This window comes from Camelus bactrianus, chromosome 6 (genome assembly GCF_048773025.1).
Source record: "Camelus bactrianus isolate YW-2024 breed Bactrian camel chromosome 6, ASM4877302v1, whole genome shotgun sequence".
Classification (NCBI taxonomy): domain Eukaryota; kingdom Metazoa; phylum Chordata; class Mammalia; order Artiodactyla; family Camelidae; genus Camelus; species Camelus bactrianus.
This window is the reverse complement of record NC_133544.1, coordinates 58,204,334-58,230,242: the sequence shown is the minus strand read 5'-3', so window position 1 is coordinate 58,230,242 and position 25,909 is coordinate 58,204,334. Positions and strand designations below refer to the sequence as shown.

Here is a 25,909-nt window from a genome sequence, read left to right as displayed (position 1 = left end):
TAAGGATTTTATATTCCAACTGAGGAAAGATGGTAAGTATACTATAAAATGAGCAAACTAGGTCAAGTAGACTATAACATAGTATGTAACCAAACATAGATTTGGAGATTTGATGATCAGGAAGAGTTCCAGGCAAGGAAAAGGGAGAGTGTACAGAAAGAACTACTATGAGAGATGAAGGAAAAGACAAATCTTGAAATGAAGAAGGAACAGAATTTCTCAGATAGAAACACAAGAGGAATAACGTTCAGAAGAGGAAACAAATGTGGGAATTGAGGGATATAGAAGAAATTAATGTGACTAGAAGGGAAGGTTACTATTGTCAACCAGTGGGAAAGAAGAGATAGTTCATTTGAGATTAGCTGATGGCCAACTTTGGCATTTAAGATGAGGCTCCAGAATACAAAAAGACATAGTTTGGACTCCTTTCAAAAAATGACTGTAATACATTTTTGTTAAAGTATCACATACACAAAGTGCATATAATATACGTGTAGTTTAAAGAATAATAATAAAAAGTCACTATACTTTCATTGAGCTGAAGAAAATGAAAATAACCATTACCTTTGAAGTTGCTTTATGATCACCTCCCCAGCTAAGTGGGTTGAATAGAGAAATGTCTGTGTTTTGGTGAGATTAGCCAAGTAGTGTTTAGAAACAGTTAGAGGAAGACATAAAAAGAGATATTTCAAAGAGGAATAAGACTCCTGGAGGAGGTGGGCCTAGACTAAGAAAGAAGCAGTTGGGAACAGAGAAGAAAGGAAAAATCTACAAGATACTGTTATGAAAGAACTGGAAGGCAAATATGACTCAATTTGTTGTTATTTATTTTGCTTGTTTATTTTTGAAGTTGTTTTTAATTTGACTTGTTTTTGCATGGATGAAACAAAATATTGGAACCACTAACAGAAAGAGGAAAGAAAGGAAGGTTTGAAGGAAAAGTCTGTGTTTTGGATCCATAATTGAGGGAAGAAGACATTTAAGTGTGAAAACTACATCAGTAGAAGAAAATGTACAATGAAGCCAAGGAGAAGGATACAGGTTCAATAAATAATTTCCCAAAAATGCCAGCTGAAGAATTTGAATGAGCCTTTTGAAAAGTAAGAAGTAGAGCAAAGAATTCAGATTTGAGGCTCAAGGGCTGAGAAAGAACCAGATGTTAGGAGCAGAAACAGAGGGCAGCAGGGAACCAGGAGCAATCCATGTCACAGATGAGAAGAGAAAGCCTTAGAAGAAAGGCAAGTTGCGTGTTCTTAAGAACACATTCGCATATTTTTTAACATCAGGTCAGTGAGAGACTTTTGTGAGAGGGAATGAATGGGCCAAGTCCAGTCAGAGGAAGAGTTTGCTGTGGTTAGGAGTGTGGTCACTTCTTTCAGTCTTCCTTACAGCTCAAGAGGTGAGAGGTAAGAAGAGCCTTTCGTGGTATTCTCTCTGGTCTGTCGTGGCAGCCTATGCCTTAAACTACTGCCCTCATCAATTTGACCTTATCTGAAGCTAGTACATCCATGGCAGGATAGCAAAGATAGGAATAGAGCAAATATGAGAGTTCTAAGACAGCCAAGAGCACATGCTCTGGGGTCAGAACCCTACTCATAAACTTTTGGCCCCTCCATCACTCATCTGCTAGGTGACCTTTTTGGTGAATTACTTATTTCCTTGTGCCTCAGTTTCCTCATGTGGCAAAGCAGTTGAGAATAGTAGGACCTAGCTGGTTCTGAGGTTTGAATGAGTTCTTAAAACAGTGCCTGGCAAACAGAAAATATGTAGTAAGTGTAAGTTATGTTTTTGTTGCTATTTATAGTTTTTTTCTTTTTCTTTACTTTCTTCCTCCTCCTCTCCCTCCCTCCCTTCCTTTCTTTACTTGTGTGTATGTATATATGATATAGTGTATTATTAGAGTCTTTCAAAGACCTGCTCCGTGTATTCAATTCAGAAGTCTAAACCCAAATTTCAGGAAAGATTTTCCAAGAATACCCACCAGGGCTTTTGGAAAAGGAGTTAAATTCCTGCTATTTTAAATGTGGTCCATGGATCCACATCATCACTGTAACATCACCTGAGAATTTATTGGAAATGCAGAATCACAGTCATCAATACCCCATATCCCTGCCCTGCCAGACATACTGAATTACTGTCTACATTTTAACAAGATTACCAGTGGATTCAAATGCACATAATGAGATTTGAGACTCTTGAGGGAGCTGATGAGGTTTTGGACTTTGAGTTGATTCCATTATGACTTTTGGGGACCTTGGGATGTAGTAAATGTATTTTGGATGTGGGCTGGATGTGAATCTTTTGGAGCCAGAGAGAAGACTGTGATAGGCAGAATTTTCACCCCTTCCCCAAAGATGTCTACATCTAAATCTCCCAAACTCGTGAATATATTATGGCAATGAGAAGTTAAGGTAGCAAATGAAATTAAGGTTGCTAATCAGCTGATTTTAGATGGTGAGATTATTTTGGATTGTCTAATCCAGATTGCTTTAAATGTGGAAGAAAGAAGCAAGAAGAGTCAAAAGGCAGACTGATGCAAATGAGAAGGATTCAACTCTCCATTGCTGACTTTAAAGATGGTGGGGTGGCCATGCGCCAAGTGATGCAGGAAGGCAGCTTCTAGAAACTGGAAATGCAAGGAAGCATGGTGTCCCCTAAAGCCTCCAGAAAATGCAACTTTGCCAACACCTTGACTTTAGTCCAGTGAAACCCATTTGGACTTCTGATCTCCAGAACTGTAAGATAAATTTGTGCTGTTTTAAACCAATTAACTTGTGTTAAAGCAGCAAAAGAAAACTAATACACTGTTCCATTTATTTCAGCTTTGCTCTGTAGAGTCCTATACTGGTATTTTGAGATAAAATTTTCTGCTGCCAATAAAATATTACTTTTTGCTTGCCTGCTCCCTTTCATATTTTCTTGTTTTCAAAAGTGGGAGGCTAATGCATTAAAAAAACAAAAAACAAAAAAATACCCAAATCTTATTTAGCTGCTGCTATTTTTTGCCCATAGTAAAACTTAAAGTTTTCTTGTGTTACTTTCAAGTCTGCTTCCTGACTCTTTGTCTTTTCACGCAAATGAGAATACATGATGAATTAAAATGTTCAAGGAGAGGGGTGAGGGTATAGCTCAAGTGACAGAGCACAAGCTTAGCATGCAGGAGGTCCTGGGTTCAATCTCCAGTACCTCCTCCAAGAATACATAAATAAACTTAATTACCTCCCCACCAAAAAAACAAAATAATTTTTTTTCTTTTAAAAAGCCTTAAAAAAGTTCAAGAATTAAAAAAAAGAGGATAATCTAGTATCCTGGAAAATTTATCCTGCTTCTGAGTAGCCATAAGTTAATTATATTTATAAGTGTCCATAACAGAGCTGAGTAATGTTTTCAGACTGGGGTAAGAGAAAGGTGAATAAGCCGTCTGTGTCACCATTACAATGTCCACTGGAGACCAACTCTGCCCTCCTCATGTCACCACCAATGTGTATCTGGAAAGTCGTTATGACAGGCATTATTCTCCACTGCATTTTGAGGAAGGTGAACTAAGCAGAGACTTATGCTGAAATTATTAGAAGAGCACTTAGACAGGCCAAGTAACTATATACTTGAATATCTTTAAGCAAAATAAGAAAAAATATTATCTCTGAGAGACGTTTCCCTTTTGTCATAGTTACATTGTCCTTTGGGTAAAACCAAAACATGCCTTCATGGATCATAGTTTTGATTCTGTGATTTTGATTCTAAACATACAATGTGGTACAAATTGTATCCAAGAATTCACATACTTAATGGTGAAAGGCTTTTAGAAGGACCACTATAAGCCAATAACACTAAGAAGATGCTGAGAAAATGAGCAGTTAACCTTTCAGAATTGTTGAGTATAGATGTAATTCTTAATTACACTATCAATGACATTTTCCATGGCAAAAAACTACACTGGACCTAAAGATAGTGAACAAATGGAAAGTGAAAACTAGCAAATGCCCATGAATCATTATATATAATTTGATATCCACCAAATCATAAAGTGTGTGTGTCTATGTGTGCGAGTATTCACGCAGTTAAGAATTTGGGCATGCAATTTGACTTATGGTTCTCTATCATATAGTAGCTCATCTAAAATGTAAAAGTCATATCTGACAATATCAACAAGATCTGGTCATTATTGTGCACTTACTTAGCATTGGTTAAAGTAGGGATATTAAACTATGCATGTCAGCAGAATAAAAGGTACAAATTAGAGAAATGTCCTTTAACCCGTATCTCGAAGGCTTTTCCTAGACCCTCCCTATGCCTGAAAGGATAAATTGGGTTTGGAGTTTCATTAAAATAATTTTACTTCCCCTTGTAAGTGTCAAATATTCTGAAAACTTAGCTCAGATCCTTCATGAAATTAGTATCAGACTAATCTTCCTGCAATGCCATTTTCATAAATACCCCTCCCTTGCTTAAAATTAAATGGCTTTATATTTCTCATTGCATGACTGATTCAAGAAACATTTATTGAACAGCAACTATACAGAAGACAGTGCTAGGAAGTGGGCAGGGAAGGAGGGGTGAGGAAGTTACAAGAAGAGAAGTAATATATGGTTCAGGTGCTTACGGTCTAGTAGAAGACATAAAACATGCACAGACATGACAATAGGCGAATATAACAAATACTGTAACAGTGTAGGGAGAACTTCATACAGAACTCAGGTTCTCAGGTGGAATTTGAAGGGTAAATGTGAAACCTGAAAAGGCAAAGCTAGGAAGAGGTAAGTAGTCCAGGCAGAAAGAAATGCCCAGAATCAGAAAAGCAAAGGGCAGTTCAGAGCACAGTTGTTCAGTTTGATTGGATCATGGAACAGCCAAAGGGGATGTACAAGAGTGTGCTAGGGAAGAGGTGGAAGGAGAGTCTCGTGTAGACTAGATGCTTGCTTAGGGAAACTGTTCAGCAAAGAGTGAATAGGCAGGAATCAAGGGCCTTGGAGCAGAGGTTGTGTCAGACAATGGCCAGATTTTTGGAAGATTAATGAGTCGATGGTCTGCAGAGAAGATGGACTGCAGAGGAGCAAGGGTACTAGCTAGAAAGAGTTATAGGGGTTCTAGCAGTGGAAACAAAGGGGAGAAAAACAAATGCATGCTATAGACTTTACAACTGATGCAATGAGAAGTTACTGAGAAAAGCCGTCAGTGGTGACACGAGAACTTACAACTGACTGGAAACCAGTCAGCACCATTAATGATGGCAGATCACCAGCAGGTATGAGTTGAGCGGGAGGAACAGTGAATTCTCCTTGGTATATGTTGAGCTAAGAGTGCCCGTGGGATAACTAAGCAGAAATATCCAGCAGATGCTTAGAAGTGCGCTTCAGGAGGGAGGTTAAGAGAGAAACTGAGATTGGAGAAGTCACCCACTACACAGACAGTTTTTTGAGGCACAGGAGTAAAAAGGTCACCAATAGAAACAGTAAAGTGGCCAACTGGAAGTCTTCCGAGGGATGGAAGAGCCACGAGGAGGCAGGAGTTCAATGGAACTTAAGGAGGAAGTCAAGCCCAAATCAAAGGGTTTTTACCACTACCAAATACTGCAAAGATGACTACGGAGTAGAATATGGACTGAGAAATAATAATAACTTTTATTATACACATAGCATACACTAGGCACTATCTTAAACACTGTCTGTATGTGTATGATCTCATCTATTCCTGACACAAATCACAATAGGTAGATTCTACTGTCATTGTCAAAGAACAGATGAGAAAACTAAGGCTTTTGGGATTTAAGGAACTTGTCCAAGGACATAATGCTAATTGTTATTAGCAGAGCAGGGATGCACCCAGGGCAGCTGGACCCCAATGATCATTTTCTCACAGTTAACAAATTCCTAGTGACTACATGACCCACCGCTGTGAGATTTCTTTAGCTAAAACATCCTTCCCACCCCTCAAAACCAGCCCTCAGAAAGTCTTCCATGACTCTCCAAATATCCTCTCTTTATAACATTCATAGAATTTACTCTTCAAGATGTAGAAGACCATTTAATTTTACATAATGTCGTATGTTATGCACCAATAATTTAAGTGCATTGTTCTCTCCTCACCTTAGTAGCTGCTACCTTCAAACAGAAATTTACTACCTTTTGTATGTCTTCTGTACCTTACAAAGCAACTTGTTGTCAGTGAGAGGTGTGGTATACCCAGTGAGGAAATACTTATTGTGAATTAACACATGACTCCAGACTCTAAAAGAAATCAGAACTGGGTTGAGGATTAAGTGAGCAGAAACCTGCTCAGTTATATGGATTTACCAGGATGGCTTGAAGAGAGCAGAAAGACTTTGTCAGCCCACTAAAAAGCCAGTGCAGGCCTGAAGGGACAAGGACTAGGACGGGGACGGAAAGACCCTGCCCACCGGGTGGGGCTGGAGAGGGCTGTTCCGAGCTACAAGCTCTGCAGATATACCTGGCTTCTCATGCAGTCGTCACATCGCTGAAGCTGTTAGCAAATTAAGACATTCCGTTTTTCCCATGGATGAGCAGTTTAAGCTTATTTTAGAAAGCTTTCTTGCCTTTCATTCTTTGATTTCTGAATTCTGAAAGAATTTTTGCCCCTTTCAGGGAGTACTCTACAAAAAATGTCTCTCAAACAAAGCTTTACCTTTTTTGGTTAAAAAAAGAAAGATGGAGTCCTCCTTTTAAGTAAGATTTAGACAAATTCCAAAATGGAAACCCCTCTGATTTCCTGGCTTGTATCCATTCGGGAGTATTTCTCACACACAGACCCAATGTGACTCTTTCCCACTCTAAGCACAAAGGAGCAGCCCACTTGGAAGAAGCTTGACTGCCCTTGGGATTAGGGACTCTTCATCTGTATTCCCATTTGACTGCTAGAAGGTATGACTTTCTCCAACTTTGAGTGTTTGTTTTCAGCTTGTTTTAAAATGCTCTACAATGTTATTCCAAACGTATTTGAGAAAGCAAATGTCAAACTACACGCATTTAAAACCACTGTTTCTTGCATCCTCTGCAACAGAACTTCAGTTTGGTAGAAATGATAGGATAGCACATGCAAATATCTATAAAGGTTTCATTTTGGTAGAAAAAAGACCATAGCAATGAAGCTCTTTACAAGAGAACTTTCTTCATATACCGTAAGTTTTTATCTTAAATTTTTGTGTAAATCATCAACATTTATCTCTCCAAAATATTAAACTGAATAATGTTATTACACAAACACACTGTTACATCCTTTCCAAGGGAAGATAAAAGTAAAATGTTCCTTTAACTGCATGGAAATGAAACCGGTCTCACACTATATTATGACAAGGGGACCATCTTATTCTGCTTTGGTTCCATCTTGTTTTAAGTGAGCAAAAATGTGAGTAGTCAAAATTCCCAATTCTGTGATCAACATTCTGACATGTTTTCCAGTAAAGGTAATACACCTTTAAAGGCAAACAGCATCCTTTGTGGGTCTTTAGTTTACTACATTAGAAATATGATTAGTTACAATACAGAGAATGACCAAAGATTTATTTTTATGTTCACTCTGTGTGTGTGCACGTGTGTGCGCGTGTGTGTGTGGAACAGTCTTTTCTATGCAATACTGGACCAGCTAACTATAACTCAAACTTCAGACGTTTATTCTTAGGGGGAAAAAAAACTGTTTCTATGTTTCTATTTTGGACTCTATAGCTCTCATCAGCATTTAGTTTTAGAAATAGAAACTTTTTAAACTCAGAATTTCTAACAGTAAGATAGATTCTCATTTTGATGATGACAGCTGATTTGGGATAAATGTTTATTTCCATTTTAAAGTCTTCAAAGACAGATACAATAATTTTCTACAGGAACAGTATTATCAGGGGAAGACACGATGGAATTTTGAATTCAGTTTGCACAATTCTTCAAGGGGCTTCCTACTTTATCACTTTCATGAAATGGGAGATAGCTCCTGTCCCACAGGTCATTCAAAACCTTCACCCCTTACCCTCCTCCTCCTGGTAATCTGAATCCTTTTGGGCCCCCTCTTGTTTGAATGAAGAGTTGCTCCCCAATTTAGCCAGGGACATGCTTGCTGGATGTGCCTGAATCTGACTGGGTGGACCGGCAAACACCCGGGTTCTCACAAGGTCTCTGGGTGGAGGCATTGAGGGGAAAGACTATAGGAAGTGTGGTCAGTTGGGAGAGGGCTGAGGGGCTTTACGCTAGTACCACATTCGGACATGACATCCAGCTCCCCTTGTTAAGTCATCTGTGACAAACGTGCTTCTTCAGTCTTCTCTGCACTCGGGGTGCTCTAAGCACCCAGTCCTAATGGCTGGGTCTTTTTCCCATTGTCTGCAGTAGGATATGGCTACCCACTCCAAATGTGTTGCCCCATCTTCACTTTGCTGGGTTTCCCCTCAGAGGTTCAGCCACTGACACTAAATCAGGGGCTGGGGCCCTGCTGTTATCTCTGACAGATGTTCTGGACTCCCAGTCAAGGGCTTGGTCTGTAGGCCATGTAACTCTACTAGCCAATTACCAGCTGTGGGACCTTGGCTGAATTCATAAACTTCTCTGTGACTCAGTTTTTCCATTTGTGAAAATGGGAATGATCATCACATTACTTACCAAACAGAAAAATTTGAGGATTCTTTGTAATATAATTGAGACAATACTTGGCACTCGGTAAAATACTGAAGAAGGAAATATATCATTGTGTCCATTCTCTCCATGTGAGGTTAGACAGGGCTGATGCTGACCACGGCACGGGCAGAGAACTGACTACCAGCTGACTGCTAACAACACACCAAGGTTTTGTTGTCAGAGTCGTCTGCCCAGTTCCTAAAGCTCAGTCTCTTTTCCTTCATCCTCCACAGCCCAACCTTGACCCGTCCCTGCCCTGGTGCTGTGAAATCTGCTAGCCTGAGCCCACCTGAGGCATTCAGACACCCCTACTCTCTGGGCATTTCTTGAGGCTGGTGTCACCATCTGCAACCTATTTCTTTTCATAATATGGATGTAAAAATTTATTAGAATAAAAAACATCTTGTGTATTCCTAAAACAACACTTTAATCTCTTATGATGATGTATCAGAGGTAAAGTACTTGAAGCTATTTTACCAGTTAAAATACATTTTTGGAGGAAGGAGAAATTGGTTGAGATCAGGAGTGGAGAGGAGAGTAAGAGGGAAAAGGGATTAATTATGTATATATTTATTTCTTTACAAACAGTTCAACAGGCTAGTCTCACCACAGGCTCAAAATATTCTGCTAATTTCCTCAAGGTCAATAGCATGAGGCCCAAGCTCACCTAAGACTCCAACACAACTTGTTGCAGGTGGAAAGGGGGCCCTAACTGTGGACAGTCCATGCTTGGGGTAGAGAAGCTGTCTTCAGTTATCACAACCACTCTGACATGCTACTTAGCACTCTACGGACATCTAAATACCAGAATTATCATCACTGATTGTATATTTATGTGCCATTTGCCTTCTGATCACTTCCCTGTTACTTAGTAACTGTTTAAGAGTCTAATGTTAAAACCAATCACATCTGGCACAATTCACTCACAACTAGTGCTCAGTATCTGTTGCTAAAATCAGTACAGGAAAACATAAACATGTCCTCATAAGCATGTCCATCTGTATATCAATTCACTGTCTTTAAAACTATTTCACATCCATAATCTCTTTTCATCTGCCCAACGTGTATTAGTTTCCCATTGCTGTTGTACCACAAGTTTAATGGCTTAAACAAGATACATTTGTCATCCTATAGTTTTGGAAGTCAGAAGTCTACGAGTCTCAGTGGGCTAAAATCAAGGTTTCAGTAAATGGGATTCCTTCTTAAGTCTCCAGGGGAGAATCAGTTTTCTTGCCTTTACAGCTTCTAGAGGGAGCTGGCATTCCTCAGCTCACGGCCCACTCCTCCATCTTCAAAGCCAATAACACCAGGCCCAGTTCTTTTCCTGCTGCTGCTCTCTCTGGTTCTCTCTCTCTCTCTTGCCTCTCTCCTCTGCATTTAAGGCCCCTTGTGATTATACTGGGCCCACCAGGACAATCTAGGATGATCTCCCTATTTTAAAGTCAGCTGGTTAGCAACTTTCATTCCACCTGCAAGCTTAATTCGCCTCTGCCATGTAACCTGACATATTCCCAGGTTGCAGGGATTAGGACTTAGACGTCTCTGCTAGAGCACTGCCAAAGGTGGGGGTAGGGGTTTCTCCTGGGATGGATTAGGAAAATGAAATGAGAACAATTAAATCACTTGTCAGTGGCATAGTTCTAAGAAGTGGCAAACCCACAACCATAACCTAGTTATATTGATATCCAGTCCTGGGCTAGACAGGCATTCCCACTAACAAACTCCTTTATTCCTTAAACTTTTAAATCCAGGCACCCATGTCTTCTCATGTTCTGGATGAGGTTATCTTCTCCTCTGGTTTAATTATCCTACAGATTTTATACTCCCCAAGTCTATCACTTACCCAACGTCTGTCATGAGCTTTAGATGTGTATTACCAGCTACTATTCACAGTCCATTTGTTCAGTTCAACAGGAGCCTTAGATGTCATATATTCAAAATCAAACTCATCCATCTGTTTTTTAAAAATTGAAAGTTTGTGGCAACCCTGTGTCCAGCAAGTCTAGGTGTCACTTTTCCAACAGCATTTGCATATATCTATGGGAGCTTTAAAAAAAGGTTTTCCCCTCCCCACTGCCTACCTTAAAGAAGAGGCAGCCTTCCTCTAGGGCTTTTAAAGATGAACACATACAATTCTAGGTAGGTGCTGCACCAGAATATTAACACGTTCAATTTTCATGAATGCATATAAATGCAATATTTTAAGTGTGAAACTTTACCCACATACCCAAGCTTTGAGTACAATGTAAATCTTCCTATGATGGTATTGTGTACTTGAGGTAAAATGATCTTGTAAGTAAGTTATCCCCATTACAATAATCTCGGTGGGCCATTTTAGGGATGTAAAAATCTCTTTAAATGGAGTTTACAATAGACTTCCCTCTCATTTTTTAAACTTCTACTCAAAAGAAAATGCAGTGTCCCAGCAGCCTGTAGTCCAAGTGTACCTGTTGGAAGATTTAACTCTTGTCTTCAAGTCTCTCAGTCTATACAGTTACATAAAAATTAAATATCCTTAGAGCTTTAGGTTGTCTTGGCACTTAACCTCATTTGTGTTTTTGGAAGCAAGAGAGTGCTATACCTTAAGGACAGTGTTTTAATCAGGGAAAACTTCACAGAATGACCATTCCTGGGGCTGGTTCTAGGAAAAGGACTGTTTTCATTTAGAGGCAGGAGAGAAAGAAGTGAAAAATTTGGTGGCCACCAGAAAAGGGGAATTTAAAATGTTTGGTTAGAGGGGACAACCAAATATTTTCCTTTTGTAATTAAAGTTAAGTTTTAATGTAAGTTACTGGAAACAATACAGTCTTTTTTTTTTTTTTTTCTAAATAAGGACGGCAGTGGCCTGATATGACACTTATTCACCATCCTCAACTTCCCCCAATTCAGGTTATCCTGAATGCTCCTCCACAAACACTGAATTCTCAAATTTAATTAGATCAGCCAGCTGCTATACTATGAGTAGACTGTATGAGATTAAAGGCAGAAGCAGGTGAGAGATGATACTGGCTTGAACCAGGGTGAAAGCAGTAAAGAGACGGAGAAGTGATCGGCACCTGGACATATGCTGAAGGCAGAGTAGATATGACTGATAACAGAGAAGTGTAGGGCATGAAAGAGAGAAAGCAAAGATGACTCCAGATTTGTAGCCTGTCAATTAATGGATTCACAGGTATCACCAGGAAAGCATCTAGTCATACTCCATAAAGCCATGTGCTTGTCTATATACGTCCATATGCACAGGGTTTTCTGGTTTTGCTTTTTTTCCAAATCAGAATTTTGGATGAAGATATGAGAGGCTTAGTTATAAAATTTGAAGTATACACAAGGCTAGGAAAGACCAGGTGTTTATGAGACATGAAAATCAAGTTTCCCAAATTTTGAAATAAAATCTAGATCACAGACTAAAGCTGATTCCTTTCTTTCACACCTTCTACCAGGTTCATACTTTTAGATGACCATAATGACTGCTAATGGTTGCAAGGTTTCTTTTGGAGGTGATGGAAATTTCTAAAATAAGATGGTGGTGGTTGCACAATTCTGTGAATGTACTGTATACCACTGAATTATACATTTTAAATGGCTGAACTTTATGGTATGTGAATTATATGTCAATAAAGATATTTTAAATGTCTATAAGACTTGGCAGAAAATAAACAAAACTCTATGAAGTGAATCACTTTATATTATTTTAACACATTCTGCTTGAAACATTCAGCCCTTGCAATTTTTTGTTTCCTGTCATTTGCTAGAAACATAGTTGCCACTAAATACTTCTGAATTATGAGAAAGAGAATTTTCAGTTGCAAAGAGGAGTGGAAACTGACGCTCAGCCTCAGAAAGACAACAAAGAGTGGACGTAACTGAAGTGAACAGCAGAGCTGAAGACCCATCAGAAGAAAGGCACTGAGTCCTGGTGCTGGCTGCCAGGGAATACTGAGCCTGAGCGTCAGGTTCTCCAGTTTCAAGAAAATCCTGGAATCCAGATTTTATATGAAATTGCTATAATTTTTTCTTTTTTTTAATTTTTAAATTTATTTTTCTTTTTTTAATTGAAGTATAGTCAGTTACAATGTGCCAATTTCTGGTGTACAGCCCAATGTCCCAGTCATGCATACACATAATATTCATATTCTTTTCATATTCTTTTCCACTATAGGTTACTACAAGATACTGAACATAGTTCCTTGTGCTATTCAGAAGAAATTTGTTTTTTATCTATTTTATATAAAGTAGTTTTAAATGTCTGCTCTAATTTTCTGGGGGTAAAAAAAACACAACATTTTGTTGGCTCAATACAGCACGTCTACAGGTTGTATCTGGTCCATGTACTCCTAGTCTGTTGCCAACGTTTTGATACACAAAGAAAATAAAAATCATGTACTCATATTTAAGACCACTCCTACTCTGATGAGATAATTTAAAATCTCAGTATCAGAAGCTAAAACATAGGGCTGCACCTTTTGAAAACTATTCTTACATCATGCTCCCAGGTAGATGGCCACTTCTGCTCAGATGGCAAATGACAGCACCAACACAACTCCTAGCGTTACTACTGCGTAAGTGAATATATGTGCACAAGTTAAACACTTAGTAAAAAGTTAAAATGTCATCTGAATTACTATTTTCTAAAACAAGGATGATCTGTATCAAGTATGCAGATTTGCTTTCAGCAACATTTTAAATTTCACAAAGCAAAATGTTTTAGGGCAGCCACTGATTAACAGTATGTTATCCCACTGCAAACATCTATTTTTATTAAAGTGTATGTACGAATAACTTTGAGGGAAAGGCAATAAGGTTGTAATATGAAATTTTGTTTCATGATTTGGACTAAAGAAATTCTAGGTAATCACACTTCAGTTCTTTTTCACTTTTTTTTGACATGATTGTGCTTGAATTTCTCCAGCAATTTCAGCAAATGTATTTTTAACTCTAACAAACAGTAAGCCTTAATGTATTCCTGTTTGACATAATGAAATTGTATAACTCCCACAGCTTTCTACTTTTTTGATATGATATAAGAACCCTGTAATTTTACATGCCAGAGGAGACAGAGCACCTGAGAATAAATGCCTATTCAAACTTGTAGAGCAATATATGAAGATGCACTATGTATTTCTAATGTAACTGGAGGTCAAAATTCACCAGAAAACAAGAGATCCTCAAGAAATTTTATTGAAATACACCTTTCTGATTATACCTTATCTTTCAAATTTTTCTAAAAACTGTTATCATTGTCACATGGAATCTGTCAAGCATTGATATTTGGAGCACTAGCCCAGCATTTTCTTACTTCAAAGATCTGGATATTTGAAACAAAACTTTGAGAAAATTGGAAAATGACATTTGAAACATAAACAAATGTTTCTAATTACTATTATCTGGATCATGAGATACTATATAAGACTTTTTAAGTTACTGAAACTAAGTAAAGTAGATATGGTTCTTAGGGTGTCATTTTTTAATGAAGAGAGCAGAGTAACAAGTTTAACAGTGTTATTTACAAGGAGAGCTGTGTACAGTTCTGAAATTTCATAAAGTAAGCTTTATCAAGTTCTATCAAGCTTGACAGGGAAGACATGAGATATGAAAAAATGATCTCCTAAGATAAAAAATCCTAGATGGTAAATACAGTTTGGCCTTCTAAATTAATTTCTGCCTTTCCAGGTTGTCTCTGAAGTTTCAATGTTACAGGAAATCCTAGCTTTTCCTATTCCTTTCAAGCTCCCTAATCATGAAACATTTATCACTCTTAAAATTGGGAGACAGTCTACCCTGCTAATCAAAAGAAGATCATCCTAACCCTCTGCATGAATGCATGCAGAGCCCTTTGACAATATGAGGGCCTTCCAGACACAGCTCCATCCAATATCTCACAGCACCCAGTGCTGGTTTGTGAGTCCTGACCAAGTCAACTTAATCATGATCCATGTGCCCTGAAATTAAGGACAAAATCAACAGCAGCTAGGACTCTAAAAATAAATTACAAAATACAAAGTTTAGCCCGCATTGCCCTTATGAAGTAAAAGCAAATTTGTTTGAGACGGGTGAGGAAGGTCTTTTACTACTAGATGGTAAGGTTCAAGTACTGATTCATGCGGTCGAGCGCAGCCTGTGACCAAATGTATACTGCAGGATTAAATTTGCTTACTTTACTAATTCAGTGTTATGAAAATTCCCATGTCCATAAATATTGATCTCCTTCATTTTGCCTTCTATTAAATAATATTTCATGGCAAAGAAGTATCAAAATTTGTTTGGTCATTGAGCACTTATCACAATGGATTTCTAATTTGTTGTTCATAATCATGAAAGAGCATTTCTACATGTGAGACTATTTCTAGAGGATGTATTGCTAGAAGTAGAGTTGCCTGGTCAATGAGTTTGCTTTTGAAGGTTTTTCGAAGGAACTAACAAGTTGCCACCAAAAGTACTTTGCCAATTTGTTTTCTAACCAATAGTATGTGAGGCTGCACATTTCTCTGAAGCTTCATCTGTACTGGATATTGCCTGCCTTTTAAGTTTTGACAATCTGCTAGGTGAAGACTGGATTATATTAATATGCATTTCTTAGATTACAAATGAGGTTTATCATCATTTCAAATGTTTATAATAGTCCCCTGTTTGTTTCCGTGTATTTTTAGTTTTTCTTTTGTGAACTGTCTGTCCAGATCTTTGCACGTTTCTCCTTTGGTTAATTTCATTTGTTCTGATTTCTGAGGGAGCTCCACAAATATCCAAAATCTGCAATTCTTGCATTTGTGCTTTTAATTTATGACTTTTTAAATTGTTCAGAAGTTTAAATATTTTCATAAGTTTGAATCTGGCAATCATTTCCCTTATGGATTTAGAGTTTTAGGTGACATTTCAGAAGGCTTTACCTACAACTTATAGATTTGCTTCTTAGCTCTTGACTGTTTGCAATTTATGTTCTAAGTGGACATACAATTGTTTCAACACCACCTATTGTATAATCCGTTCTTTTTCCTACTGATTCAAAATCAAACTAACTTTTTACACAAATATGTCTCTTCTTGACTATACTTTTCTACTGATCTGCCTATCTATATGTTAAAATCACACTATTTTAATTATATAGATATACAGCATGTTCTGATATCCAGAAGAGTAAGCTCCCCTCTATTATTTTTCTTTTACAAGGCATTTTAAAATTTATTATGAAAATTTTCAAACGTGAAGAAAGAACAGAACAGTAAACTTCCATTCCCAACATCAGATTCAAAAACTATCAAGATTTTGCCATATTTGCTTCATGCAACCTTTTTAATTCTTTTTTTTATAACTTTACTAAAGTATTTTAAAGGAGATTCCACATACTCTGTCATTACAGACTTAAGTATTTCAAAGTGAATTTCTTAAAACAAAAAACAGTATTTTCATGTATAATCACAAGTACCATAACAACATCTAAATGAGACTAGGAACAATGTTTTTGGTAATTTCTATTCCATAAACAAATGTCTCCAATAGTTTCAAAACTTCTTTTCACAGTTTATTTGTTTGAATAGGTCCAAACAAGCTCAATACATCACATTTGGTTGCTAAATCTCTTAAATCTCTTGGTGGAAGGCAGACCTCCTCCTCTTCCTTTCCTTCCTGCTTCCCCTCCTTCCTCCTGTCTTTCAATACCACTATGTTGAGGAAGCCTAATCACTACTACATCTTGTTTTCTCATTTAACTTGTTTCTCTTTCTCCATATTTCTCATTAAGAAAAGTTAGCTCTGGAGGCTTGACTGGATTCAGGTTCAACTTTGTTGGCGGGACATTTTATGTTCATGTGATAGTTACTTTTAAGTGTCAACTTGGCTAGGCCATAGTACCCAGATATTTGAGCAAACATTATTCTAGATGTTTCTGTAAAGGCATTTTAAAGGTGTGATTAACATTAACATCAGGAGACTTCAGGAGACGGAGAGTATGGCGGAGTAGAAGGACGCTCGCAGGTCACCCTCTCCCATAAATACACCAAGACCCACATCTACAGACCCACTCAGCCAACCAGAGCACCTGTGGAACTCCGACAGAACATCGCCCTCTTCAAAAGATAAAGACGCCAAAAATCTGGTAGGAGAAAAGGAAAAAAGAAAGAACAAAAGGCAAAGCAGCGCGGGACGGGTCCAGCGGGGAGGGAGCGGCAAAGGAGGACTGGCGCTCGCTCGCTGGGTCTCCCCTCTCCAACTGAGAGGTCAGCGGGATGGAGGGGGAGCCTCCAAGGCTCGGATCTGTACAGAGCAGCCCTTGACTAACAGAACTAAGTTAAACGGGCACAGAGCGTCCCCCCGACACCCAGCCTGAGACGCGGGCCGGCAGCGGCGGGCAGGGCCAGGCTGCACAAGCCGGGCGGAGGACGTAAGTGGCTGCACGGAGGCAGCCCAGGGGGAACGCAAGGGGCTGCGCGCCGTGGCTGTGGGTGCACAGGGCAGAACAACCTGGGCCCTCCATAAAACAGCAAGGTTGATGTGCTCTCGGGGGAAGGGTGCACACCCCCATCTCTGAAAACCCGCGGAAAGTTTTCGTGGGAAGAGAGGCGGGGCTCAGGCACAGCCACCATATCCTCCGCGCTGAGCACTCAGGCGGGGGCGGGGGCGAAACCGGCATCCGAACCGAAGGGCCCAGCAGCCTCAAAGGCCAGACTGAGACTGGCCTGCAGCCCGGGGCAGATAGGATCCTTCCATCCTGGTCCCTCAGAGAACTTGCTCCACAAAGACAAACAAGGAGCTGGGTTTTGGCTCGGAGCAGGGACAGGTCTTCCCCAGCCCACCCGCGGAGCGCCGACCAGGGCGGAGCGCGCAGCCGCACAGAGAGCGGAACTACCGGCGGCGCAGGTAGAGGGAGAGCGGCGCCCCCGCCTTTCGGGCAGGAACACAGCCCCTGACCGAGGTGCTGGGAGGGGGCACGACCCGCCCTCCTACCCGGCCAGTCTGCAACATCTGACTGCGGCATCCGGAGGCGCAGCGACCCGCCCGCCCACAGCAGAGAGCTGCACCTGACCCAGTGTTAGGAGGAGGCGCGATCAGCTTGCCGACAGGTGCTGGGAGCAGCACAGAAGAGGGCGCCAATGGAGGGCCTCTGAAAACAGCAAGCTGAGCTTCCAAAACAGGACAAAGACAGAAAGACTTCACATTAAAAGCACACAGACTCCAGGAGAACACCGACAACCCCCCCCCCTTTTTTTTAAATCTGTTTTTACCTGTTCTATTTTCTATTACTCTCTTAATCTTTACTTCTTAATTCATTTCTATTTCTCTTGGGTTTTGATGTCCTGCTATTGATTAGACACAGGTTTCAAATACATCTATTCATCTCCCACCCCCCTTTTTTTGTAAAGGTTTTAAAAGGACGTCTCAACCCGATTAATACTCTGCTTCAACTCACTCTTCTATTATTCATTATACACTGTTTTCAAACCCTCTTTCTCCCTTCTTTTAAAATTCTTTCTCTCTCTTATTTTTTTTTCTTTTTTTCCTAAGTTTTATTCCTAAATAGGCATCAGATAGATAAAATCCTTAAGGACCAAAATAAACACCTGATACTCCATAAACCACAGTGCCAAAGAGGTATGAGCAAGATGAAGAAGCAGAAAAACCTTTCCCAATTAAAAGAACAAGAGAAATCCCCTGAAAGAAAGATCAACAAAATAGACATCGATAGCCTACTAGATCAAGATTTCAAAAAAGGAGTGATCGAATTGCTGAAGGAATTAAAAGAGATAGTGTTTAGAGATATAAAATATGTCAAAAATGAAATTGAAGCTATAAAGAAGAGCCAAGTAGAATGGGTAAACTCATTGACAGAGATGAGGAATGATCTAATAGCTGTGCAAAGCCGACTAGATAATGCAGAGGAACGAATTAGTGATCTAGAAGACAGGGCAATAGAAAGCACCCATTCAGAAGAACTACAAGAGAAGCAAACAAAAAATAATGAAAATAGCATAAGGGACCTATGGGATAATATAAAGCGTCCCAATCTTCGCATAATAGGGGTCCCAGAAGGAGAAGAAAGATCAAAGGGGATTGAAAAGGTTTTTGAAGAAATCATGACTGAAAACTTCCCAAACTTAAAGAAGGAATCAGATATCCAAGTACAGGAAGCTCAGAGGGTCCCAAACAGGAAGAACCCAAATAGACCCACACCAAGACATATCATAATCAAGATGGCCAGAGTCAAGGATAAAGAAATGATTCTAAAGGCAGCAAGAGAAAAGCAAAGAGTAAGTTGCAAGGGAACCCCCATAAGGCTCTCAGCTGATTTTTCTACACAAACACTACAGGCCAGAAGGGAGTGGCAAGATATATTCAAAGCCCTGAATGAAAAAAAGATGCAGCCTAGGATCCTTTATCCAGCAAGGCTATCCTTGAGGATAGAAGGAGAAATAAAGAGTTTCACAGACAAAAAAAAGCTGCAGGAGTTTAGCAACACTAAACCCATGCTAAAAGAAATATTGAAAGGGCTATTCTAAATAGAAAAGCAGCAGGATGCTACAGAAATGAGAAACACACAACTGGAAAGGTGATAACTCATGAATTACAAATAAAGTAAACATGAAATTATAAAAGAAGACATACAAATCACTGAGAGTGGGAGAGGGAGGCAGGGAAATATAGAGTATTTTTTTCTTTCTTTTTTAAATTTTTTTAACAGTAGGATGGGTTTGAGATCATGTTACTATCAGTTTAATAAAAACAGTTATAGTAATGGGTTGATAGATTTACAAAAAAGGGTAACCACAAGCCAAAAATTTACAAAGGAGTCACAAAAGTTAAATAAAATCCATGATAATACAAAGGGAAATTACCAAACCACAAAAGGAAGAAGAAAGGAACAAAGAGGATATACCAATTCAACTGCAAAGGTAAGTTCAAAATGGCAATAAACACACATCTATCATTAATTACTGTAAATGTTAATGGACTAAATGCTCCAGTCAAAAGACACAGAGTGGCAGACTGGATAATAAAGCAAGAACCTTCAATATGCTGCATACAAGAGACCCACTTTAGGGAGAAGGACACATATAGATTGAGAGTGAAAGGATGGAAAAGGATATTCCATGCAAATGGAAAAGCCAAAAAAGCAGGTGTTGCAGTACTGATTTCAGACAAAATAGACTTTAAAACAAAGGCCATAAAGAAAGATAAAGAAGGACATTTTATAATGATTAAACGAGTGATACAACATGAGGATATTACACTTGTTAATATATATGCACCCAATATAGGAGCACCTAAGTACATACAAGAATTACTAACAGAGATAAAGGGGGATATTGATGGGAATACAATCATAGTTGGAGATTTTAACACTGCATTAACATCACTAGACAGATCTTCCAGACAGAAAATAAACAAGGCAACAGAGAAATTAAATACTACAATAGAAAAACTAGATTTGGTGGATATTTTCAGAGCATTACACCCCCCAAAAATAGGATATACATTCTTTTCAAGTGCACATGGAACATTTTCCAGGATCGATCATGTACTTGGGCACAAAAGAAACCTCAACAATTTTAAGAAGATAGAAATTATCTCAAGCATCTTTACTGACCACAATGCCATGAAACTAGAAATCAACAACAGAGAAACAAAGGAGAAAAAAAGGAAAGCATGGAGATTAAACAATATGTTATTGAAAAAACAATGGATCAATGAGGAAATCAAAGCTGAAATTAAAAAATACCTTGAGACAAATGATAATGAAAGCACAACCACTCAAAACCTATGGGACACAGCAAAGGCAGTGCTAAGAGGGAAGTTTATAGCGATACAGGCCTTCCTCAAAAAAGAAGAACAATCTCAAATAAACAATTTAACCCACCACCTGAATGAATTAGAAAAAGAAGAACAAAAAGCCCCAAAAAGCAGCAGAAGGAAGGAAATAATAAAGATCAGAGAGGAATTAAATACAATAGAGATTAACAAGACCATAGAAAAACTCAACCAAACCAAAAGCTGGTTTTTTGAAAAAGTAAATAAAATCGACAAACCTCTGGCCAAACTCACAAAGAAGAAAAAAGAGAGAGCACAAATTAGCAAAATAAGAAAGGAAAATGGAGAAATTACAACAAACAAAATAGAAATACAGAATATTATACGAGAATATTATGAAAAACTATATGGAACCAAACTGGATAACCAAGTTTCTGGAAACATACTGTCCACCAAAACTGAATCAAGAAGAATCTGAACACTTGAACAACCCGATCACTAGAAAGGAAATAGAAATAGCAATTAAAAACCTCCCTACAAATAAAAGTCCAGGACCGGACGGCTTCACCGGGGAATTCTACCAAACATACAAAGAAGAACTCATACCAGTCCTTCTCAAACTCTTCCAGACGATTGAAAAGGAGGGAATACTCCCAAACTCATTCTATGAAGCCACCATCACCCTGATACCAAAACCAGGCAAAGACACTACAAAAAAAGAGAATTATAGGCCAATATCACTGATGAACATAGATGCCAAAACCCTCACCAAAATTTTAGCAAATAGAATCCAACAACACATAAAAAAGATTATACATCATGACCAAGTGGGGTTCATCCCAGGGACACAAGGCTGGTTCAACATAAGCAAATCAATCAGTATAATACATCACATCAACAAGAGAAAGGACAAAAACCACATGATCATCTCAATCGATGCAGAAAAAGCATTTGATAAAATTCAACACCCATTTATGATAAAAACTCTCGCCAAAGTGGGTATAGAGGGAACATATCTCAACATCATAAAAGCTATATATGACAAACCTACAGCCAGCATAGTACTCAACGGTGAAAAACTCAAAAGCTTCCCACTAAAATCTGGGACAAGACAAGGATGCCCACTATCACCACTCCTATTCAACATAGTCCTGGAAGTCCTAGCCACAGCAGTCAGGCAAGAGAAAGAAATAAAAGGGATCCAAATTGGAAAAGAAGAGGTAAAAGTGTCATTATATGCTGATGACATGTTACTATATATAGAAAACCCTAAAAGGTCCACACAAAAGCTACTAGAGCTGATTGAAGAATTCAGCAAGGTAGCAGGTTACAAAATTAACGTTCAAAAATCAGTTGCATTTCTTTACACTAACGATAAATCAACAGAAGAAGAAAGTAAAGAAACAATCGCCTTTAAAATAGCACCCAAAGTAATAAAATATCTGGGAATAAATCTAACCAAGGAGGTGAAAGAATTATACACAGAAAACTATAAACCATTGATGAAGGAAATTAAAGAAGACTTTAAAAAATGGAAAGATATTCCATGCTCTTGGATTGGAAGAATCAATATTGTTAAAATGGTCACACTGCCCAAGGCAATCTACAGATTTAATGCAATCCCTATCCAATTACCCAGGACATATTTCACAGAACTAGAAAAAATCATAATAAAATTCATATGGAACCATCAAAGACCTAGAATTGCCAAAGCATTACTGAAGAGAAAGAAAGAGGCTGGAGGAATAACTCTCCCAGACTTCAGACAATACTATAGAGCTACAGTCATCAAGACAGCATGGTATTGGTACCAAAACAGACATATAGACCAATGGAACAGAATAGAGAGCCCAGAAATGAACCCACAAACTTTTGGTCAACTCATCTTTGACAAAGGAGGCAAGAATATACATTGGAATAAAGACAGTCTCTTCAGCAAATGGTGTTGGGAAAACTGGACAGCAGCATGTAAAACAATGAAGCTAGAACACTCCCTTACACCATATACAAAAATCAACTCAAAATGGATTAAAGACTTAAACATAAGACAAGATACAATAAACCTCCTAGAGGAAAACATAGGCAAAACATTATCTGACATACATGTAAAACATTTTCTCCTAGAAGAAATAAAAGCAAGAATAAACAAATGGGACCTAATGAAACTTACAAGCTTCTGCACAGCAAAGAAAACCAGAAATAAAACAAGAAGAAAACCTACGGAATGGGAGAAAATTTTTGCAAGTGAAACCGACAAAGGCTTGATCTCCAGAATATATAAGCAGCTCATACGACTCAATAAGAAAAAAATAAACAACCCAATCCAAAAATGGGCAGAAGACCTAAACAAGCAATTCTCCAAGGAAGACATACAAATGATCAAAAAGCACATGAAAAAATGCTCAATATCACTAATTATCAGAGAAATGCAAATCAAAACTACAATGAGGTATCACCTCACACCAGTCAGAATGGCCGTCATTCAAAAATCCACAAATGACAAATGCTGGAGAGGCTGTGGAGGAAGGGGAACCCTCCTACACTACTGGTGGGAATGCAGTTTGGTGCAGCCACTATGGAAAACAGTGTGGAGATTCCTCAAAAGACTAGGAATAGACTTACCATATGACCCAGGAATCCCACTCCTGGGCTTGTATCCAGAAGGAAATCTACTTCAGGATGACACCTGCACCCCAATGTTCATAGCAGCACTATTTACAATAGCCAAAACATGGAAACAGCCTAAATGTCCATCAACAGGTGACTGGATAAAGAAGAGGTGGTATATTTATACAATGGAATACTACTCAGCCATAAAAACCGACAACATAATGCCATTTGCAGCAACATGGATGCTCCTGGAGAATGTCATTCTAAGTGAAGTAAGCCAGAAAGAGAAAGAAAAATACCATATGAGATCGCTCATATGTGGAATCTAAAAAACAAAAACAAAAACAAAAACAAAAACAAAAACAAAAACAAAAACAAACAAAAACAAAGTGTAAATAAAGGACAGAAATAGACTCACAGACAGAGAATACAGACTTGTGGTTACCAGGGGGGTGGACGGTGGGAAGGGATAGACTGGGATTTCAAAATTGTAGAATAGACTACACTGTATAGCACAGGGAAATATACACAAAATGTTATGATAACTCACAGAGAAAAAAATGTGACAATGAGTGTGTAAATGTCCATGAATGACTGAAAAATTGTGCTGAACACTGGAATTTGACACAACATTGTAAAATGATTATAAATCAATAAAAAATGTTAAAAAAAAAAAAAAAACATCAGTAGACTTCAAATAAAGCAGATTACCCTCCATCACATGAGAGGGCCTCATCCAGTCAGTTGAAGACTTTACCAGCAAAAAATTGACCTCCCCTGAGGAAAAGGGAATTCTGCCAGCAGACTGCCTTTGGACTTAAGCTAAAACATCAACTCTTCCCTGGGTCTCCAGCCTGCTGGCCTACCCCAAAGATTTTAGACTTGCCAGTCCCCATAATCACAAGAGCCAACTCCTTAAAGTCAATCAATTTCTACCCTTCCACACCACCCCCCTCTATTGATTCTATTACTCTGGAAAAGTCTGTCTAAACAGTTCCATCCTTTGTACTTCATTCTGCATAACATCTGGAGACTCACAATATCTGGCTGCCCTACTAAAGTAGATTTCGGTGATGATAGGCTGATGTTTCCATTTTGGTTCCCTACCAAAATTACATCTAGTGCAGAGGGTCTCAAAGTGTGCTCCTCAGGGCCAGCAGCACCAGCATCACATGGAAACTTGTTAGAAATGCATATTTTTGGCCACACCCTAAACATACTGAATCAGAGACTCTGGGGGTGTAGCCCAACAGTGTGTGCTTTAACAAGTTTCCCAGGAGATTTTGATGCACACTAAAATTTGAGAACCAATGCTATAATGGTTTCATCCATTGATGAACACTGACTGAATCAACGATTTCATCTGAGGCTGCAAACCAGTGATTCTGATTCCATCATTCATTCTACACTGTTTCTTGTAATAATTGTATAAAAAATATATTTTCCTCATAAACTGGTGCTATTTGGCTATTTTGCAATGCAGTTAGTACAGGGAAGGCAAGATAAACTTTTAATTCTTTCCCTTTACTGGCTATTACTTTCAATAATTAGAGTCCTAATTATTTCCACAGTATTCAATAAGTATATATTCTTTATATATAATCTGCTTGACTCAGTCTATTGATTCAGATTTTAACCTCATTCAGAAACACACTCACAGACACACCCAGAATAATGTTAAACCAAATATATGAGTATCCATGGCCCAGTCGAACTGATATAAAATTAACCATCACAGTTGTTTATACTGGTAATCACTGATCTCTTTAAACTATACATATATATATGTGTGTGTTCTCTCTTTATATGTTTAATAAGAAAACCTGAATTCAAGAACAGTACTATGACAAGTGGCTTTAGAACTTATGTCATCAAATGCACTGTTACTTATGTAAGTAAAAAATATATAAACACCTACAATTGGGTTTTGAATAAATAAACGAAGAAGAGACAAATCTCAAAACTGCCAAAGTCATTCATGAAAGACAAGGGAAGTGTGAGAAACTGACATAGACCAGAGGAGACTGGAAGAAAGGTAACAACTAAATGCAATGTGGTGCTCTGGGTCGGGTCCCGGGGTAGAAATAGGACATTAATGAGAAAAAACTGCTAAGTTTGAATCATTGACCACTGTTGATTTCTTAGTTTTGATAAATATACCATGATGCCAATGTAAGATGATAACATTAGAGGAAAGAAATCTGGGTGAGGTGAACTTTCTGTACTGTCTTTGCAACTTTACTTCTAAAACTATTCAAAAAACAAAAAGTTTAGTTAAAAACCTATCAGGCCTTGACTACTGATCCACTTGCAAGGGTGCTATCGTCTAAGGAGGCCAGTCTGATTCCAAAGCAGGAAGGATGCAGTTGTGCTTGTCTCACAGGTTCTGTGTATTAAGTACTCCAGGGGACCAAAAATAGATTTCAGTCATTAGCAACAGTAAACCAAGACCTCTGCTCAGCACTAAATGTTTTTAAAGCATAAAACCAGCAAGGGTGGAGATTTACACATGAGATAATCCTGAGGTTGCTGTTAAGCTTGAAGGACACCATGAATCTCTTTGGCTCAATATGTAAACATTACACATTGGTTCTCAGGGAAGGAGTATATTAAAGCGGCAGAATTAAACAAGTATTTTTCATTAAAATTTTGGAATAATTGTTAGAACAACATGTCATAAGGTCTAGTGTGCCTTTTAACTTTGGAATTTTCCAAACATTTTAACTCCTTAAAACCAAAATTAAAATTTTCCTTTCAAACTGAGATCCATTTATGGAGTATTAAATTGTCAAGCAAAGCACATCGATCATGAAAAAGTTATTTGCAGAGTGACTACTGTGTGTGACACTGAGCTAACTGTTACATGTATTTTAAAAGAATTGTAACATATTTTCCCTATTCTTTAGTATTATTAGTTTTGTTGGATACTTAAGTACATATGAAGTCTG

The 25,909-nt window shown here is 38.4% G+C and overlaps 1 protein-coding gene across 2 annotated transcripts in view; it reads right to left on the bottom strand.

Moving 5' to 3' along the window:
* The window catches only part of PRKD1 (protein kinase D1), a 281,925-nt gene that overhangs the window by 92,946 nt on the left and 163,070 nt on the right, over positions 1-25,909 (bottom strand). The window lies entirely within an intron of this gene.